A 19,588-nucleotide genomic window follows, 5' to 3' on the forward strand; every position below is an offset into this window, starting at 1 on the left:
AAAATTTTCGCAAGAATTGAAAGTAAGGAAATTGGCCTATAGTTGTTTGGTAACTAATAAGATTGTGAACTCGTTTAACCTCATTAAAATATACTAATAGTTCATTATATATTTCGGTAAATTTCCTCCACGATGAACACGTGATCGCAAAGCCCTCTCTGGTAGGGAATAGCGTTTCGTAAAGCGGTTCAGTCCCGTGACACATTTTTCGTATATTGAGAATTTTTACGTTTTGAAAAATACGCAGATCTATTTGTCTGGTCGTTGATCCATCGAAAAACGACGTAGAGCATTGAGAGGACTCGGCCTGAAAGAACGATGAAATCTCTTCCCGTTTCATCCATAATTGATGTAATTCTTCTTCTGTTAGCTTAATCCCCTTTTTCCCATCTATTGTTCCAAAAAAGATTTCACAATCCGGTGTAACTGCGATACCTTTAACTTGGGATATGGGAAACACTTTCAGTCCATTCCTAAATAATATAGCAGGTTTATAGTTAAAATCAAATAAATACACATATATGTTAAGAGACAAATAATTTTATTATGAACAGATTTTATACTTAAATTTTTTAAGGTTTTCTAGGGATTGCTTCTATTTCAGTGAAAAACTCTTGAAATGTGGTTTAAACATTGAACGAGTTCCCTCTTTTTATACCCGAAAAGTACTTAACGATTCTATCTTATTGATTAAAATAGACACTTAATGACATTAAATGGAGTTTAAAATTAATTTCATTCTACGTTTCTTTAACAGCGACTATTCCATGACGTCACTTTTAAACAAAATCCATGTTTTAAATTCAAATTAACCAAGTCTCAATCCGCGCACGCTAAAACCGCACCCCAGGTAATCCGCGCGCGCGCTATCTCTCAACCAGGTTATCAAGTATCATAACATAATTTCAACTTATTCCATACGATAAAACGCGAGATAAACATGCCGTACGTTCAAGTACCATATAAGTGTACTCTTCGAGATAAGCGGAGATAAAGATAACATAAAACAAGCTGGTCCTGAAAACAATATGTTGATATGATAAATACATTGACTTTTCAACGATTTTACCCCTATTTCACCCCTTAAATCCCTAAACCCGTACTCGAACCTGAACCCGAACCCGGGACTGGCGTGTCGACCTTACTTTCCTTCTACTAACTGTTTTTAACGCTATTCCGCTGGCAGTCTTCAGAAAATGAGCCGGAAAACTGGGGGAAACTCCATTTTTTAATGCCATCTCGAAGCAATTTAGGGCTTCATTTTGGTAACTTCGGAACTGCATCTATTAGAATCGTTTTAGAACCATATCCGAACACAAGGATTGTATTTTTACATATCACACATATATCAGGATCTACAATGTTTCTTCTTTATATTAACTGTAATTAACTTACTTGAATTAGAATAAATTGCCCATTATCCAGATTTGCAACTTTTCAATGCAATGATCTTGTATCTCTTGAGACAAAGTAATACCACAAACTTTCCTTTCTTTTTTTATATTTCAAAAAATTTACTTGGTGATTAAGAATGAATGTCGAACGGGAAAGTGAAACTAAAAGTGAAACATAAGAAGACGCTCAAAGGGACGAAACTCGCTATACAAAGTTATCCATCGGGGCAAAGGTCTACCTTTTCAATACTCAGGGATTTGACCGTAGTACCAGGAAACTAGGCTGCCAGCAAATGTCGCAAAAAAAACATAAAAACATCCCAGGCAGTTTGTGTCGGCTACTCGGTCTACATTTACTCTAGTCACCTCAAAATGACTCAAATGAATATAACTTTAGCATAAGAACAATGGACATTTATTATTTTTGTTAAAATTATAGGGGGCGCACGCCTATGAGTTTGACTAAAATATTTATAACTTTAATAACTACTTTTAAAAATATATTAATGCATATAATATTAATTGAAAGGCTATAATTATTGTCGTAAGGCTTATGCGAAAGTGTTATAGAATAAAATAATATTACGAGTATAAATTTGTTGTTCTCATAAGTTAATAAAATTTGTAAAAAAAAGTTAGGATTTGAAAACCTCAGGCAGATAATAACAGGGGTGAGACACAAAAAACTTTAATACTTTTAAAGATATATTAATGTATATGGTATCATTTGAAACCTTATTAATAGGGCCATAAGGTTATGTAATTCATTTCATTTCAGTGCCATTATAATTTCTTTAAAAGTGCATTTTTAAAAAACCGAAATATTACATTTTGCTTTTATTGTCATTTTATTTTAATAAATAGTATATTCTTCTTTTACATTTGTCTTTTAATCAATGAATCACATTTCAATCTTTAATTTAAAAAACATGCTTATACAGTATAGCATATAGTCAATTATTTTGACAAACCACGTAAAATACCAAGATGGTGGACGCTCAGCCCGGGCACCCTATTTTTAAAATAGTGTATTTAAAGTGTACGTTCACTGTGCCCAGTTTGTCGCTTTAATCATCTCTGTAACAATCCGGCTAAATTTTGACGCTAAGGAATCAGCTCAATAAGATAGTAACGACAACAATGTAAATGAAGATCAAGAGAATAATTACTCCACACGGTTAGAAAAACTGAGTAATAGCTATACCAATTTTGCAAGCTTTGAACAAAATCTTCACAAGTCACAAAATGACCAGACCAACTTTCACGCCTCTGACTAAAGCTGTTCAGATCATTTAATGAACTGCCAATATACAATTGCTGTAAGGGCATATATTAGGTATTTTTAATTAAATCTTTTCAAACACCCAGCAAACACAAAAACGTCCTTTGGACATCCGATAGACGTCACACTCCCAGCAAACACAAATCGTCCCTGGGACGTCCTAGCATGGTCCATAGACCCCAGCTTGGTCCCGTCCAAAATTCGTCCTACGGGACGAATAACGGACGTCCCATTTTAGTCCTCGTAGTACCAAGTTCGCGACATCCGATATTCAGCCCAATCGACGTCGCATGGATCTCCTCTATTCGTCCGAAATGTTTCGTCCATCAATGCTATCTAGAGGTGCGTTAATCAGCAATTAATTTTAATTTGTTTCACCTGTATTTGTAATTGAACTGATAATGATTAATGAACCACAAAATATTAATTTTATTATGAATATTATTATTTAAATTTACGAGTTTATTTAACGTGAATTAAAGAAATTACGTGTTAAATAAAAACTACTTAATTATTTAATTAATTTTATCTGTTCTTAATTTTTATATTTTTTTATATTATTATTTTCTTAATTTTTATTTCCATTATTCTCCTTTGATGAATTATTTCTACAATCACAGCCAGTTACTGCAAAAAAGCTGATGTGTGTATTATTCATTACTCTCACTGAACGGTTCGCCTAAAGCTATATTTTATACTGTGATATTTTATATAGCTAAATTGTAATTCCAAAAGTAAGATTTGGATAGATATTAAAATTAAACTTCGAGAAACAGCAATTTCTAGAGTACATTTTTCATAGTCTTAATTTTTTTTTAAAGAATATTATTAAAAGGCTTGGCTATTCTTTACTATCTGGGACAACAAAAGTAGAACTGATGAAGACACAGTTTTATTGTTTAATCTATACTAAGTAAAAAGAGTATTGATACGTTTTGATATTCCTCAGGGTATACGAAGATACAATTATTATTTGTAGACGAAACTAATGGAGTTTTTTATTATAGTGTTTAAAATTTTTTCAACGGATTTTACAAACTGGGCTACCAGATATTTTAAAAGGACTCTAGCCCGGCCTACTTAGATCAGCTTTTTCGCAGTAACTGGCTGTGATTGTAGAAATATTCATCAATGGAGAATAATGGAAATAAAAATTAAGAAAATAATAATATAAAAAAATATAAAAATTAAGAACAGATAAAATTAATTAAATAATTAAGTAGTTTTGATTTAACACGTAATTTCATTAATTCACGTTAAATAACCTCGTAAATTTAAATAATAATATTCATAATAAAATTAATATTTTGTGGTTCATTAATCATTATAAGCTCAATTACAAATACAGGTGAAACAAATTAAAATTAATTGCTGATAAACGCGCCTCTAGATAGCATTGATGGACGAAACATTTCGGACGAATAGTGGAGATCCATGCGACGTCGATTGGGCTGAATATCGGATGTCGCGAAATTGGTACTACGAGGACTAAAATGGGACGTCCGTTATTCGTCCCGTAGGATGAATTTTGGACAGGACCAAGATGGGCTCTATGGACCATGCTGGGACGTCCCAGGGACGATTTGTGTTTGCCGGGCATTCACTCTTACGTCTCAAAAATTGAAAATAAAAATTTCCTATAAAATTTTAAATAAGTGTCTTACAGACGTTATACCCTTACCAAATGGTTAATAATAACAAAAAAGTTTGATTATTTATAAATCAGCAATTTCTGTTCTCTTAGGCTCTCAGCAAAGAATATGTGGTGGAAATGGTGCTGAGTGGGCCATCTTTGGATAAGATGGTACTACAAAGTTCCAACGTGTGTCTAGCAAGGATTATTGCACCCCATCCTAACATGTCTTGGTGTATGGTACGAAGGCTTTAAATGTTCAATGTTAGATTTGGTCTTGAGCATATTGGCACTATACCACCACCTAGCTACTAGGATGAGATGCGATTTGTCGTCAAAACGTTGGACTAGCCTCTTTTCCACATACTGATTTAACTCGAGAGATTGTAAAAATAGCTCGTGAGATTGCCGAGCCATGAGTCGAGGCTAGTTCATTTAGTACGTAGGTTCGTTTTATAAATGTAGAGATATACGTGAAAATTTATGAAGCAGCATTTTTGAAAGTGAATCCTAGATGACAAAGTGGTGCTTATGTTTGGAAATACCAGCGGTCTTACATTTGCTAGTTTTGTGAACGGGATTTGGAATATCAAAGTTATTTCAGAAAACCGAAAATGATTTTCGGATTTCAGAGCACGATTTTGGTGTTGATGTCTGGTTTATTAGGCCGATTTTGAGATTTTAGAACTGATTTTCGCCAAGATTTTAGGACTTTCAAGTTGATTTCTATATTTATAAAATAATTTTTATTCAGAGTGTACGGGATTTGTACGAATGCTGGACCCCGGGAAAATAGGGCTTACTAGGGCCAACTGCTAGAAGACCTCGAAATAGTCGCTACAAGAAAAAAACTCAAGGAATTCGAAATCCTCTTTTCGTCACGGAGTTGGTAGTTACGTAAAGTACGTCATATATCATCAAAGAAAATGCTTTTATGACATAATTATGAGGGATTTTGTTACATAAGGTAAAATTGACGTTAGTAGGGACGGAAGCTTGACCATCCCTGCTGGTGTTACACCCCCTTTATAAACCTTTAAATTGAATTTTAGTAGCTTAATGGTAAACGTAGGAATATAGATAAGTGCCAAAACAAAAATTTTATTTGAAAAGTTAAATTAAAAAGCCACATTGACGTCAGAAAAATAATAGGTGAAAAAGTTATTAGTTTTTTTTCATGTTTTTCTAAGTACAATCATAGCTGCACGGGCTCGTCTCAATTGTGAGCCAATTTGTGAGTTTGAGACCGAGTCCTTAAATACTCGTATTAATTTTTGAGCCCGATACGAGTCCATTCTAAATTTCATTAAATCTCGAGCCTCGGGTGAGACCATTCGAAAAAACGAATAACATTTTGAGCACGAGACGAGACCCAGGAATATATTGTCTAATTTTGGAGCTGAGACGAGACCCTTAATTGTTTTGAGACGAGACTGAGTCTGAGTCCCAAAAATAGTATAAAAAAGAGCCAGAGTAGAGACTTATCGTAAGAGCTGTTAATGATACGAGCCCGAGACGAGCTCGAGTGAATAAATACGAGCTGAGACCGGTCGCGGATTATTCCGCGTCTCAAAATGTTTCTAAATTATTTGTTCAGAGGACGAACTCATCAATAGTAGTCCACCCCTAAAAAATAATTGACTTAACCGAATTCTATTGGCTGTTAAGTCGATGATGCGAGTCATGGGACCTTTGCACCCACGTGACCCACGTTTATTTTTGAAAAAATCGTTTTTAACCGCGCATTTCGCGATTGTTCCGAGCTTTCGTTCGTTCGACCTAGGAGCAACAAACGCAACCTGTCAAAAGTCGTGGATTTTCTTTCGTACGTTTTTCATTGGCTAGACGCTTTAGCGCCTGCTGCCGTCGGAAGGGGAAAATTCGGAAATTGTCTTCCCTCCCGCCCGTAAAACGTTCAGCGTAAAGGCTCGTGACGCTCGTCCAATGAAATTCGTACACAACCCTTCGTTAGCGTGTTTAAAGGCTAGCTGCGTTCTCCTTGTCTCTGTTGCTCCTAGGTTCGACGGTCAAAATAATGTACGTGTTTATTTTGTAACCTAAGCGGCAGGAACATTTATTTTTCTAAGCAAACTCTACAACGGTACTTTTTATATTTTCACCTTATAATGTTAGTGGCAGATGTTATTTTATGTTATAACGCATGAAGTAGATTTAGTTAGTCTCTCAATTTGGAGGAAAAGTGTTAGACATGGCAGTTTTCATATGATCGGATTAATTAAGTATTGGTATTTATTACATAAACCAGGGTACACAAAGGGGAACAAAAAGCGATTGGAGCAGCGGCGGCGATCGCAAAAATTATGGTGGGGGCTCGGCTGATTTTTTCATAAAATATTTATTTACATCAAACTAAAATAGGTAATATTAATGTTTAATTTCTGTAAAAGTGTTTTTCTGATATCTGAAACGTCAGTGAATTCATTTATAGTTAATTCAAAGTCGTTGTCTTCGGATAATTAAAATATTTTGATAAAGCTGTGTACGCGACGGATAATTTTTGGGTTAAACATTTTATAGGACTAAAACTTATGCTTATTTCTTTTTATGTACCCTTCTTTAGTAATAGCACATTAATACATTTTAATCAATTAATAACAATAATTTAAAATTGGTCTTGTGGCTTTCCGCACAAATATTTTTCAGTGGGGGCTCTGCGCCTACTTTTTTCTCTTTGGGGACACTGGCCCCGGAGGCCCCAGGGTATCGCCGTCCCTGGATTGGAGGATACTATACTATAGCAATGGTTAAAATTCCGTAGGGCACAAGACAATGACTTAAAGCTTAAAATTTATTTGTCACGTAATCCACGTATCCTGCTATATCTAAAAATCTTGTGAACTCCTCAACACCATTCAGGAGGAGGCAAAATTCCCAGAGCAGTGCTGTAAATCGCCCACGAAGGACTGATAGGGGCCCATCAAAGAGACAACTGGGGGGTTCAAATCAGACGGATTGAAAACGCTCTAAAGGCTCGAGGGGGGTAACTTGGACAATTTTTACAAGGCGTGGGGGTGCTAAATCATGTTAACCTGGAAGCTGGATGGGGGGGGGGCTAACTAAAGGGCTCGCGAGTATCTTTCGCCACGGGCCTCAGATTGGCTCTGCTTTCTACCGTTTTATTTTTGATAAAAAATATAATTTTTATCTCTAGATAAAAAAGTATGGTTTTCTATAAGTAAAGTATAGCTAAATCTGTGTTGAGCCGCGGACTCAAAACGAGTGAGCCCTCTAATATTTATTCAGAGACCTAGTACGAGACGAGTCCAAAACGAATTGTTTAGGTGAGAAGAGCCCGAGACGAGTCCAAATTCATTAACTTAAGAAAATTGAGCTCGAGACGAGACGGGCGAAAAAATGTAAATCAAATGAGACTAAGGTGAGTCCACAGAAAAAATAAAGCTTAACACGAGTCCGAGACGAGCCGTTTCAAATATTGTCATTTTAACTGAGTCTGAGCTGAGCCTGTACAATATTTTCCCTTAAATTGAGCCCGAGACGAGCACTTAAACATTTCTGTAAAAACTTTGAGACGAGCTGGAGTCCAACACGGGGCGTGCAGCTATGAGTACAATAATCGGTTTGTTATTTCAATACTTATTTGCGCGAAAATGTCAGTAAGATCGATAAAGATAATTTCCAATTCACTATTTCCCACGAAAAAAAATAATATTTTCGTATTTCACGCTTTTACTTAATTTATTCTAAATATATAACTGACCTCGATAAAGTTTTCGGATATAAAGTACAATCATACTTGTACCTTTGTTAAATACCTTCGTATTGAGATCGATTGTAATGTGCTAGACCTAATACTTTTTTATACGATAAAATGTTCGTGTAGAAAGCAATATAGTCTACGACTATATGTTTCTTGCAAGAACGGAAGTACTTTTTTCAGGTTTTGTAAATGCTTATATTTTCTCTCTTTCAAGAGAAAATTGTTTCTCAAACAACCATTTTTAGCAATCACCTATCTAAATTCTACCTAAAATAAATTGAGTATAAGGGCAACGTTTGATGGCTGATCACGAAATTGGTATTCGTCGCTAAAAGCGCTTTTAATTTTTAATTTTGTAAAGTGTAAGATAGGCATTTGAAATTAAATTACTGACCCCACAGTGTTATCACAACCAGTATTCAAAACACTATACTATCTTTAACATTTGGTATTATTTTTATATTGTTCAACAAAGGTCTTAGTTTTTGTATTATTTAACAAGATTTTAATTTTATATATTGTTTATCAACGGTCTGTTGTTTTTTTTATTATTCAACTTGTACAATCTTAAAATTTATTTATAATTTAACACCACATGTTAAAGAAAGTATGGTAAACGTAGTCACCTTTTCAAATTTTAAAAACCACAGAGTACGACCGTAAATTTAAAACCCTAAGGGTTATTAGTAAGAAAAAAAGCACTGTGTTTGAATCCAGAAATTGTTTTATCTTTCTGCAAATGGAGTTGAAATTGGTTGTAACTTGAGGACCTAGTGATGAGGAAGAAGAAAATGTCAGTGTAGTAAAAAGTTGGAAATCCTTTCAAAAAATATTGTGATAAAACATGTCTAAATGGACCACTACAGAAAACCCAATATCATGGTGTACCATTTTTTTTAAAATAACATTACTCGTTATGAACTTATATTTTTAATAACTATTATTTTAAATTGTGTATTTACTTATTTATTTATTTTTAATTTATTTATTGATATTTATAATTTATATAAGAAATAGTCAACAAAAATTTTAAATAAATTAATATCGAATATAATTTTATATTATATTATATTATATTATATTATATTATATTATATTATATTATATTATATTATATTATATTATATTATATTATATTATATTATATTTATTATTCTGGTTATTAATTTCAAAATGAAATATTGTGCTATAAAATTTCGTAGTTTAATATTGAAAATACAAGCTGAATTATAATTATTTTTATTTATTGATATAAATATTTTACATTATAATTAAAAATTATGGTTTATTTATTCAAATCGGGTAAATAAAAATAACCATACACGAAATTTATTTTGGCATTCAACTTTGGTTAAAATTAAAATTATTAAAATTATTTGAATTATTAACTTTGACGTGTTAATTCCATTCTAATTATTGTTCAATCAGACTAATTGTAAGGAAGAAAATTGTATTCTATGAACAGGAAAATTGTAACAATTGTTCCCACTTTTTCTGTTCACACTATACAATTTCCAGGCTTACAAATAGTTGGATACAATTAAGTGGCCCAATTAATTGTATAGTGTGAACTAGGCTTAATAATTATTAAGTGTGGAATATTAAAAGTAAAACAGTAATGTTTCTATTACCGCCTAGATATTTCAAATTTTAGAATAGACAAATCGTTGTGTAAACAATTATTCGAACCGCCACTTATTAAAAAAATAATAGACAAATCGATGAGAAAACCAAATATTTTCAATGAAGGTTCGCCTCCCGGACCCCGGTGAACGATATTCGAGGAAAAAACCACGCCTTTGCTCAACGTGATCAAGATTCTCCCTCTATACTAGTTTTCAAAATTGAACATCCAATTCCGTCAATCGGGAAGATATTTCTCGACGCGCCGCTATTCCCTTTCAACTGAAAAACTGAAAAAGGATGGATGGGACAGAAATAAATATACACTTACACTAAAAATAATAAACACTACAATTAAGATAAGTACTACAATTAAGGGTCTACAATTAAACAATGGCAATATTAACTCAAAAAATTATAACAACGAGGGTACAGCGCGAACGAAAAAGGAAATCCGAACGGTATAAATAGACGAAGCGGACGGTTTCAACTCAGTTTTGATATTGTAATGTTTATGAGTAGTGTTGGAATGTTGAGTTCGTGTTATGGCGGTTGTGGGTGTGAAGTGTGTTGTGTTTACATGTATGGGCGTTTTCTCTCTAACTTAAAATTCAAATCAAATTTCAAATTCAAAAAAGTTACTTCTTCTTATTGACTTATTAATGTGAAATATTTCTATAATGTTGTTAACATTTATGAATTTCATAACAATTAAAAAATCAATTAATTTTTATCGTCTTTTTGTAATAAAAAAACGTTTAGAGGATATTTAAAGAAAACGTTTATGGAAAATTAAAGACAATTTATTTTATTTTTAATAATAAATATTGTCGTATTTAATATAAATTAATTAAAATATAAATTAATATAAACTCAAGTTTTCGTTAATATATTTTATTAATTATCACGTACTTCACTGGGTTGAGCAAAAGTAGGGTTTTACGATACTTTCGTTTGGGTATTTTTACCTCTCCGAGGGGACAAAGTCCCCTAGGAGGGGTTATACAACCGCCGTGTCTGTCTGTGGGTCTGTAGGTCTGTGGGTCTGTGGGTACGTGGGTCTGTCAGGCCTGCGAACGCGTTCGCATTTTCGGTGCAAAGTGTAATCACTGCGTACGCAGTTTCTCAAAGGGTTGGCAAAACCACCGTGTGACGGTGAGCGTTAACGGATGCATTTGCGGTTTGGTTTGGATGGTGTTTTTTCGCTCACCGTCGTGACGGTTTGGTGTATTACGTTTTTGTAATGTTTATGCGTAGGTTGTGAGTGTTGAATTTGTTGTGTTTGTGTTCTGATGGTCGTGCATGTTGAGTCTGCTGTGTTTATATGGGCGTTTTCTCTCCAACTTCTTCTTAATGACTTTGGGACGGACCGATTGCTGAGTGTAATGCTACCTCTCAACGTCCAATGGCAGGGTTTCCACCAGTTGTACACGGTATTCGTCTTAGTATCAATTTGCGATCGCATCGGGCGGGATTTGAACCCGAGACCTCCTGATTGACAGGCGGACGTTCTACCACAGAACCACCGACACTTGTTACGCCTTATTGAAAATTAGACCTTCAGCTTTATCGGAAGCGTATTTAATAGAGTACGAAATTTTGGTTTAATTGAAATAGAATTGAAATTGAAATTATTGCATCGAAAAAATTCTAATTTAGCGTTTCTCTATTGATTAAAAACAAATGCGCCACCCAGGTTTCGAACCCAGACCATTCGGCTTGGCAGTCGAGCGCTCTACCACAGAACCACCGATAGCTGCTTAGATTCACTGAAATTAAGACCGGCATCGTAAGCATAATAGGTAATAAAGTCTTTTTTTATTAATGAATTTATGAAGGCCTAATCTGTTTTTTTTAAAGGTTAAATCTTGTTTTAGCGCAGTCAGCCGAGATTAGAGGCTTAAAGGGTAGACCCTGTGGGTGGTCCACTTTGTTAGTTTTTTTTTGTTATTTATTTACGGGTATTCTTAACGACCTATATATAGTTGTGTTAATTCAAAGGAGATAATTTAACGTTAATTGCTTTAAGAGCTGGCGGTTAGTCAAGTGGCTCTCTGTGCTTTGTTGATGGTAAGGTTTTTGCTTCTTGTAAATATATTTGGTGTGGATATTTGGATATCTACGATTTCTAACGCAGTCAATGATTTCTTGGGTGTGCGAGTCATTATATGATATTGGAAATTGGACGGCATTGGTATTTTTCATGCGGTATGTGTCACAACGTCAACTGGAAGTTGAAATAAAATGAGCGTTAAAGATGCGGCAAGTATTTCGTAAGCGAGAAAAATACAAATACGATCTGTAGATGTTTCTTTCATTAAAATTTGCTTAGTATTATATTCAACTGATAAACATGTACTGTAAAAAGGGTTAAATTCAATTGTGCATTGTTTTAGTGAATCTAACTCGCTGTTGTAACTACTTAATTTATAATATTCTGAATAAATTAAACTCGATTGTTTCGTCTCAATTATTTAAATTAAAATTAAAATTTTATACCGGGCAGGGTTTGAACCGAGAATACGTTTTTCGTAAATAACTCTGAATTGCGGAGATATCATTGGGGGTCGTATCGAGAAATTAATACCACTAGGGACCATACTTCCGAGGAGAGGTATATTTTGGCTTGCCAACTTGTTTTATTTAATTTATTTATTGAACAAGATAACGAGTTGTTTTTAATTTCACTTTGTTCGATTTGGTTCTTTGTTTTTTTTAAGTCGTATATTTTTATCTATTGTGTGTTTAGCGTATTTATTTTCAAGCGTAATAGTTCATTTATGAAGTAAATTTCCAGTTGTATACATCGGGCTCTTACATGTATGTTGGTCTGGTTTTCAACTGGATCGTCACTACTGCGTAATTTATTTTAAACGTTTTCTTGACGGATTAAGATGTATAATGCAGTTCATCAATTGAGTTTGTTTGTTTTTATTTATAAAGAACCCTAACTATTCCGTCTAGGGTCATTTATTGTACGTATGTATTTGGATTAACTTGTTTCTTGGTTGAATATTCATTTATGTTTTTCTATTGGTTTTTTTTGTTGTTTAATTTTATCGAAAGTATTGATAGTTTATAATAAACAAGTTGGCAAGCCAAATTATACCTCTCCTTGGAAGAATTGTCCCTGTGGTATTAATTTCTCGAGATGACCCTTAAAGATATCTCCGTAATTCAGAGTTATTTACTAAAAACGTGATCCCGGTTCAATCCCGCCCGGTATAAAATTTTAATTTTAATTAAAATAATTGAGATGAAACAACCGAGTTTAATTTATTCAGAATAATATAAATTAAGTAGTTAAAACAGCGAGTTAGACGTACTAAAACAATGCACAATTGAATTAAACCCTATTTACAGAACAAGTTTTTTATTTAATTATAATACGAAGCAAATTTTAATGAAAGAAATATCTACAGAGGGTATTTGTATTTTTTTCGCTTGCGACATACTTGCCGCATCTTTAACGCTCATTTTATTTCAACATTCGCCCTTGATGAAGATACCGTAGAATAGCTATATTCGACATCTGGTAGTGGACGACTCGTAGACTTCCTGTTGACGTTGTGACACATGCCGCATGAAAAAGACCAATACCGTCCAATTTCCAATATCATATAATGACTCGCACATCCAGGAAATCAATGACTGCATTAGGAATCGTAGATGTCCAAATATCCACACCAATAAAAAATGAATTAACAAGAAGCGAAAAACTTACCATTCACAAAGCACAGAAAGCCCCTTGACTAAACGACAGCTCGTATATCAATAAATGACAGTAGACGGAATAGTTAGGGCTCTTTATAAATAAAACAAGTTGGCAAGCCAAAATATACCTCTCCTCGGAAGAATTGTCCCTAGTGGTATTAATTTCTCGAGATAACCCTTAAAGATATATCTCCGCAATTTAGAGTTATTTGTTAAAAATATTAACCCATTTCTATCCCGCCCGGTATAAAATTTTAATTATAATTAAAATAATTGAGACGAAACGACCAATTTTAATTTATTCAGAATATCATAAGTTAAGTAGTTACAACAGTAAGTTAGACGTACTATAACAATGCACAATTGAATTAAACCCTTTTACAGAACAAGTTTATCAGTTAAATATAATACGAAGCAAATTTTAATGAAAGAAATATCTACAGAGGCTTTTTGGAATTACTCGCTTACGAAATACTTGCCGCATCTTTAACGCTCATTTTATTTCAACACTCGCCCTTGATGAAGATACCGTAGATATCTGGTAGTGGACGACCCGTTCACTTCCTGTTGACGTTGTGACGCATACCACATGAAAAAGACCAATGCCGTCCAATTTCCAATATCATATAATGACTCGCACACCCAAGAAATCATTGACTGCGTTAGAAATCGTAGATATCCAAATATCCACACCAAATGTATTTACAAGAAGCAAAAACCTTACCATCAACAAAGCACAGAGAGCCACTTGACTAACCGCCAGCTCTTAAAGCAATTAACGTTAAATTATCTCCTTTGAATTAACAGAACTATATATAGGTCGTTAAGAAAGTGGACTACCCACAGGGTCTACCCTTTAACCCTCTAATCTCGGCTGACTGCGCTAAAACAAGATTTAACCTTTAAAAAATACCAGATTAGGCCTTCATAAATTCATTAATAAAAAAAGACTTTATTACCTATTATGCTTACGATGCCTGTCTTAATTTCAGTGAATCTAAGCAGCTATCGGTGGTTCTGTGGTAGAGCGCTCGACTGCCAAGCCGAATGGTCTGGGTTCGAAACCTGGGTGGCGCATTTGTTTTTAATCAATAGAGAAACGCTAAATTAGAATTTCTTCGATGCAATAATTTCAATTTCAATTCTATTTCAATTAAACCAAAATTTCCTACTCTATTAAATACGCTTCCGATAAAGCTGAAGGTCTAATTTTCAATAAGGCGTAACAAGTGTCGGTGGTTCTGTGGTAGAACGTCCGCCTGTCAATCAGGAGGTCTCGGGTTCAAATCCCGCCCGATGCGATCGCAAATTGATACTAAGACGAATACCGTGTACAACTGGTGGAAACCCTGCCATTGGACGTTGAGAGGTAGCATTACACTCAGCACTCGGTCCGTCCCAAAGTCATTAAGAAGATGTTGGAGAGAAAACGCCCATATAAACACAACAGACTCAACATGCACAACCATCAGAACACAAACACAACAAATTCAACACTCACAACCTACGCATAAACATTACAAAAACGTAATACACCAAACCGGCATGACGGTGAGCGAAAAAACACCATCCAAACCAAACCGCAAATGCATCCGTTAACGCTCACCGTCACACGGTGGTTTTGCCAACCCTTTGAGAAACTGCGTACGCAGTGATTACACTTTGCACCGAAAATGCGAACGCGTTCGCAGTCCTGACAGACAGACAAACCCACCCACAGACCCACCCACAGACCCACCCACGGACCCACCCACAGACCCACCCACAGACCCACCCACAGACCCACCCACAGACACGGTCGTTGTATAACCCCTCCTAGGGGACTTTGTCCCCTCGGAGAGGTAACAAACGGACCCAATTGATGAACTGCATTAAACATCTTAATCCGTCGAGAAAATGTTTAAAATAAATTACGAAGTAATGACGACCCAGTTAAAAACCCAGACCACTTTGTAAACAACTCGATATTTTCTTCATAAATGAACTAATACGCTACGCACACAATAGATTAAAAAAGACTGAAATTACAAAAAACTAACAGGTTCTACCCTTTAACCATTTTATCTGCTGACTGCGCTTAAACCAGATTTGACCTTTAAATTTTCATCCGTAAAATATTTAGACTTTAACAAGTTCACAAAAATTAAAAAACAAAGTTCAATAAACAATATATACAGATATTGTATTCATCCGTTTAGTAAAAAAACCCGCCTTTACTTTAACATTCTCCCTAAGGAAGTCAATGGCTCGGCGGTGAACTATCCGCATTGTAACAATGCGACCCGAGTTCAAATCCTGATCACGATCAAGTTTTACATTAAAATACTAAAATATTTAATTAAATATAAGATTAATATAATTTATAAATATTTAATTAAATATAAGATTAATATAATTTATAAATATTTAATTAAATATAAGATTAAAATAATTTATAAATATTTAATTAAATAAAAGATTAATATAATTAACAAATATTTAATTAATTATAAGATTAATATAATTTATAAATATTTAAAATGATGTAGAATAAATTATAGTACCTAACGTTATAACGTCGGTGGCTTAGTGGTTAGAGTAAATATCTTGCACGCAGCAGACCCGGGTTCGATTCCCGGCTGGCGCCAATAAATCGCAAATTGATACTAATACGAATACCGTGAACAATTGGTGGAAACCCTGCCATTGGACGTTGAGAGGTTGCATAACACTCAGCACTCGGTTGAAGAAAAACACAAACACCTCAGACTCAACGGACTCAACACTCACAACCGTCATAACACAAACTCAACACCCACAACCGTCATAACACAAACTTAACAAAATCGGTGATAACCTGTGGAATTATTAAATAAAATTTTGCCTATTTATTTTATTATCAATCTCAATTTTAGTAATTTGCCCTTTAAGGTAAAATTTTTGATTTTAAAACGTTAAGGGCTTACAATACAAACAATGACTTAGCCCTACAGCACATATGTAATTAATTTGAAAAACTAAATAAATTTGAACTTGAACTTGTCTTTCTATATGGTGTTCCCTAGTGAATTTTAGTTCTAAGTGTATAATTTCAATTCTTCTTATTATTGTCGGGTTTCAGGAATATTGGAAATATCCTGCCTTTGTAAAAGTATTTAGAGGTTCTTTTGTATATTTAAATGCTGGCCTTTAGGGGTTCTTTTTGTCATGAGCCCTTTAGGTCCAGTACGCCGAAACTTTCCGTTCTCGCCGAGCAGGGACTCAGTCCGTTTTTGGGAAATTCCTTGACGTCACGAGATCGGCGCTTTCTTTATTTGTGTATAAATACCTAGTCTTGGGTCTATTGTAAGCCAGTACCAGAAAAATCTTTGAGAAAGAGTAGATATTATTTTGTGGGGGACGGCGGGTCCCAAGAAATAGAAAGTTTCCTGTGCGCTAGGAAAATCATTTTTTTAAACTTTGTAATGTTTTTTTTTAACCAATGTTTTTTTAATAAACATTTTTTTTAGTTAAAGTCGAGTCATTTTTTAAGAAGTTTACTCCAGTACGCGAATGACGAGTCTAGAATTCGAGATCCCATAACAGTTAAGAGTAAAATGTTTTCAGTCGGTTTTCTCTTCGGATTTAAGTGTACCTTTTTTAATCCAAGTATTAGCCCTCCCATAATAGAGTTAGTTCGGTAAAATCGCAACATAACCACCTCGGGTAGTCTCCTTTGTTAGTTAATATGATTACTTCTCTTTTTCGATATATACTATCTAATAATTTCGAAATACCAGGACGTTGTTTCTCATAATTCCCAGCTCGTGCTAGTCACGCCAGAATGTCATTCCCTGCCATTATTTATTCAGTTAAATTTTTTACGGTGAATGTTCATTTTGGTGTTTTCAAATAAGGAAAAACCGTTCTAGTATTATTTTCACGTCCACCTTTCTCTTTCCCATTTTACAATGAAAATAAACAATCGTCTGAAAGTGAAAACCACGTAACATAAATTAGGTGGTTATTGCTTTAAAGAGTTCTTTAAATTCTGTGATTAATTCAGATATCAGTGGTTGTTAAGGCCACATTCTTCTATTACAAATATTCTCAAAGATAATCAACTTTTTGTAAAACATTAGCCCTATAACTATTGCCCTACTCATTGAAGTATTTCAATCAATAACTTTCAAAATACCTGTTTAAACGTTACGTGGGTTTAGCTTTCGGGTGACGAATTATTATCTACTGACTCATGAACGAATAACTTCCACGTTTCGGTACGTGCTTTCAATTAAGCTCCCACGCTTTTTTTACTTTACACGATAGATGTTAAGTACATGCTAATATTCGTTTTTAACTACCAAGTTACGTTGACGTCGATTACTGAAACTAGCTTGTTTCACTCACTTTTTCGGAGTGGAACTGCTTCTTAATAGAAGTCTTCGCCACTTTTCGCGCCAACGATGATAAAAATGTAAGGTTAAGAATATACAGGGTACCTTGAATTGCTCTGACTGGCCATTTTTTTCATTAACTGCAAGAGATAGGGTATTATTTCTAATGTGGGATCGCTTTAAATCCTAAATTTCAGAAAAATCGGAAAAAATTTCGGGTTTTTGTAAAAAAAAATAATTTTTCCCCGGTAGGTGCTAGAAAAAACGTTTCAATGAGAAAGTTGTAGAGTGCTGTCGAAAATGTTCAAAGGAATTGGTTTCATTGGTAAAGAACACCTTTTCACGAAGATATGAGCTGATGAAAAAAAAGCGGTCCATACGGGAAAATAGCCTTCGCATTTTTGTACGTAAATGAAAGAAATGTCTGAAAGATTTAATTGAACATTTTATTCCAATAAACATAAGAATTTTACAAGTGAGGTTCTATGATACCTCCGTTTGCCACGATGCATGTTTCGGCATGATGAACCATTAGAAGTTTCATTTATATCAAGGAATACCTCTGCGTATTGTTCCATACCAGAGTGACTGAGAAAAATCATATATCCTCGGGTAGGAATCGAACCTACGACCTTTGGGTTACCGTCCCAACGCTACTACCATTGGACTACCGAGGCCACGAATAATCAGGCCTCGGACATCCAATTTAAGAATGACTCGATCTGGTTCGCATTATTGACGGGATACGTTGGGACGGTAACCCAAAGGTCGTAGGTTCGATTCCTACCCGAGGAGATATGATTTTTCTCAGTCACTCTGGTATGGAACAATACGCAGAGGTATTCCTTGATATAAATGAAACTTCTAATTATATTAATTCCTGCGTAATTATAAAAAAAATAAATTCTCAATGTATGACTACAGGCTATCAAGGTCCTGTTATAAATCAGTTGACGTAAAAATGCTACGGCACCGTCAACAACGGGTTAAATGTATCCCGTCAATAATGCGAACCAGATCGAGTCATTCTTAAATTGGATGTCCGAGGCCTGATTATTCGTGGCCTCGGTAGTCCAATGGTAGTGGCGTTGGGACGGTAACCCAAAGGTCGTAGGTTCGATTCCTACCCGAGGAGATATGATTTTTCTCAGTCACTCTGGTATGGAACAATACGCAGGGGTATTCCTTGATATAAATGAAACTTCTAATTATATTAATTCCTGCGTAATTATAAAAAAATAAATTCTCAATGATGAAGCATGTTTTGAAACGAGCGTCTGATCATATTAGGAGTGACAAGTTCGAAGGCTGCAATGCTTCGGTGACGCAAATCTTCGATGTTCCCAACGGCCGTCACGTAAACTTGTGCTTTGATGAACCCCCACAAGAAAAAGTCCAACGCTGAAGGAACTCGTTGTTTAGATGCTCCACTACACATCTAGGTACGTGGGGCGGTGCGCCTTCATGTTGGTAACACATCTCCCTGTAAGCTTCCAGCGGAATATCTTCTAAAGCGTCTGCTATTTCGTTCCGCAACCAAGTAGCGTTGTACATTAAGACGAGCTGGGAGGAAAAATGGGCCAATAACTCGATCCCCAAGCAAACCCGCCCAAACATTCAGTCTGAGTTGTTGTTGATGATGGTGAGGAAAACCCCAGTTAGGATTTTCGTCACACCACTTGTGGGTGTTTTTATGGTTGAAAGACCCATCTCTCCCAAAGGAACACTCGTCGGTCACCAGCATTTGATTGATGAAATTTGGGTTCCCATCAGACATGGTTATTAGCCAGTTGCAAAAATCAAATCTACGTTCCATATCTCCTTCGTGCAGAGCTTGGTGGAGGGTCG

The 19,588-nt window shown here is 34.9% G+C and overlaps 1 non-coding gene across 1 annotated transcript; it reads left to right on the forward strand.

Moving 5' to 3' along the window:
- Positions 1–18,802: 18,802 nt before the first annotated feature.
- On the forward strand, positions 18,803–18,875 carry TRNAT-GGU (transfer RNA threonine (anticodon GGU)). Its single transcript has one exon. It is a non-coding gene; the product is annotated as a tRNA-Thr (tRNA).
- Positions 18,876–19,588: the final 713 nt, after the last annotated feature.

The sequence above is a fragment of the Leiobunum rupestre genome, chromosome 1 (assembly GCF_980474605.1).
Source record: "Leiobunum rupestre chromosome 1, qqLeiRupe1.1.hap1, whole genome shotgun sequence".
Taxonomy (NCBI): Eukaryota; Metazoa; Arthropoda; class Arachnida; order Opiliones; family Sclerosomatidae; genus Leiobunum; species Leiobunum rupestre.